We start from the raw sequence: 3,336 nt of genomic DNA on the forward strand, positions 1-3,336 counted from the left end.
CAAGAAACAGAGAAACAACATGATGTACGACTTCTGGCTCAAAGAACAAGACAAGCTCAAACACGATCTAATTTCAAATAAAGCTTTGTTTGATTAAATGCTTATTTATTTCTCGCATCACAGCTTTTGTCTACTTATTGAATAATTTGCTGAAAAAATACTGATCTATACATTTAAAATCTAAAATTTCAACGTGCAACGCCGGATAACTCAGCTAGTATATATATAAAAATGAAAATAATATATTTTAAGTAATACGTGAAAATCTGTGATGCAGTACAAAAACTCGTTTTAAGAAATAACAAAGCAATCAGAAGGTTTAAATCCACGAAACAATGAAATTAATGAACAATCTCGAATTTATAAGGAACAAAACTCTATCATGTAATAATATTATTAAAAAGCCTTTAAATGATAATTATTAAAGCAAATGAGAATTCAAGGAAATGAAAGCCCTTTACTTAAATATTTGAAATACTATTGTCAATGTATGTATATAGATGCATTGGGACCTTGTAGTTAGGGCACTCAACTTGCAATCTGAGGGTCGCAGATTCGAATCTTGTTCCTGAACATTCACACTTTTTCGGTCATGGGGAGTGTTATTATGTGATGGTCAATCCCACTATTTGTTGGTAGTGAGTGGTGTTGACTGGCTGTCTTCCCTTCGAATCTATCAATTCAAAATTGGGATGCGTAACACAGTTAGTCCCCAAGTAGCTTTTCGCAAAAAATCAAATGCAAACAAACAAATATCGCATCGAACCCTTATCTTCTTATTGAAGCAATATATAATTATAAAAAAGGAAGGAGCTAAAAGAAAATGCAAAATTATTATTTATAAGTTAATAAAAGAATAAGGATAATATATATATATTAAATTAATATAATAAAATATGTACATAACATATACACCCCTAGAACCTGCTCAAGGTTTCACTTCCCTTCATCTTAACCATGCCAGCAGATTTTCCAAGGTTGTCATGGTTATCTTCAAATCTTTCCTGACTTTGACAAGGGTTCTCTTTCTGTATCAGCCAACTTGGCTCACAAGCAGCGTATCTCCTCTTCAAACTACTTTGAAATTGTTAGTCCCTGCCACAATCAATCTTAGTTGTATAGGGCCAAACCTCAGTCCAATTGGTGTCTATTTCCTGATAGTGTATTTTCAACACAACAATCTACTTTAGAATGGAGTGGTTAATGATTACCTTAGGTGGCATGGATGGGAGGTATACCCTCGGCATTGTGCGATTCTATTCCCTGGGATTCTTGGCCAGCGAGTCTTTGGTGAATGCTAAAGTGTACAAGCCTTTACTCGTCTTGACAGTGGTTCTTAGTCCCGTCCATAAGCTGATGCACTCACATTAATAACATAGACACTTAGTATTGATGGTGCTAGGGAAAATGGTTCCCGAGCCAGCTGGCCCGTCTACACTGATATCATGGTAGAGATGGCTCTTGAAGTGACTTCTATCTTGGAAGACGAAGTCCTAGTGGTGGCTGACATTGTGCAGGGACTCATCTGGCCTCTGCTGTATTGAGGTCTGGTCAACCCTTAAGAATATCCAAGGTTTCCTTCGACTTTGGAATATGTGACATCCTCAATGAATAGTAATGACATGCCATCCAATGGGACATTTGACTAGCCAACCCCATTTCTTTGTATTCACCACTGACTCCTCTTTGGTCAACATCAGTAGATATGGAGTACATGGTCATCCTGGCAGAACACTTCCTGGCTACAGGAGGTTCACTACTTCCCCATGTTTTACAGTTTTTACCAAAGGATATCCATTATTTCACCTGCAAGGGAAACAGCTGTGACTGACAGAAGTTGTCTATAAGTGTCACTTCCAGTTCATCATGAGCAGTCTATACCAGAACCTGGAATATAGTTTGTTTTGTTTTAGAGGAAAGCCACACTTGGCTATCTGCTGTGTTCACTTCCGGGAATTGAACCCCGTATTTTAGAGTTTTAAGTTCATTAACTTACCACTGTCCCACCAGCAGATCCGGGCTGTAGTACTGTGGCTGGTGACAGTCTGGAAGTATTGTAGAGACCTCTCCAAATTGTCTCAAACTTACAAATCACCATTTGATTTGACCCTCATTCCTTGTTCTTCCTGTGCTAAGTTCATTTATCATAGGCAAGTTTTGATATACCATTCTGGGTGCATTAGAATTCTTCTGATCATCCCGAGTCTGCATTTCAAGGGAGATCTATGTCAGGGTTTTTGTAGCATTGGCAAATGTCAAATCTTCAGGAGAAGACCTCTCCTAGGCTCAGCACCTCTCTCATACGACCATATTTCTCTGTTACAAACTACTCCTTTTGATAAGGGGTACTTCTACTTTGAGAATAAGTCACTCCATCAGTAAAATCATTCCTTTAAACCCATTTAACTCAAAATAGGGTAATAAACACGTTAACAAAAAAACAACAGAAAAACTCCACAATAAATATCGTGGTCACATCACCAAAATTTCTCCTTCCGACCTAATCTGTGTTATTCTCAAATTAACTGATTGCCATAAAGAGTGTTAGGTAGATCTACTGTAAAGTTGGAGGGTTGATCAAAATAATTACAGAATACGTCTGAGTTTAGCTAAACTCACTGAGTTTAAAGTTAAGAAAATAAACAGGCTGCACACATTGTGCAAAGTGAAGAATTATCTATATACTGAATGCAAAAGAACACAAGATGGTTACCTTCTACAGGATCAGTGAATCAGTTTACATTAGAAGCCTTGAAGAACTGTATGAATTCAATGCTCCTCACTTAATTGAGAACATTAGATTTACCCACATTTACTACTGCTACCAATGTATCAGTGTGATATGCAAACATATATGTTTTCTATCTTCTATGGTGAAATAGAAATCTTCAAAATATTTGGTATTTAATGTTTGCACTGTCATGGTAGCAGCACGTGGTCCAGAAAGTGGTTCATTATTCTAGTTACTTTGTGTCCTTGTTTTATTTATTAGCTGATGCCTCTTTTTTTTTCTTTCAATGATATTTCAGCATTAGATAAAGCATTTGGGTTGAATGGGTTAATACGGGAATATTCTTTGCTGGTCGATTATGACGTTGATCGAAAGCAGCAGCTAATCATTTCTGTCAAGGAACACAGTTCATGAGATGATGCTTTCCACTGGATGAAGGAAGCACGTTTACATTCTAGGTTCGAGCACACTTTCTCGATTCATTTCGCTTCTAGTCGATCTATGGCAGTGGGTGGTTCTCAAGTTGTGGAGTGCATCCCACCCTGAGTTCGCGACCGTACTTTAGTTGGGGGGGGGGGGAGCGAACGCGAGAAGCATTAGGAAAC

This window comes from Limulus polyphemus, unplaced genomic scaffold, assembly GCF_000517525.1.
Source record: "Limulus polyphemus unplaced genomic scaffold, Limulus_polyphemus-2.1.2 Scaffold2923, whole genome shotgun sequence".
Taxonomy (NCBI): Eukaryota; Metazoa; Arthropoda; class Merostomata; order Xiphosura; family Limulidae; genus Limulus; species Limulus polyphemus.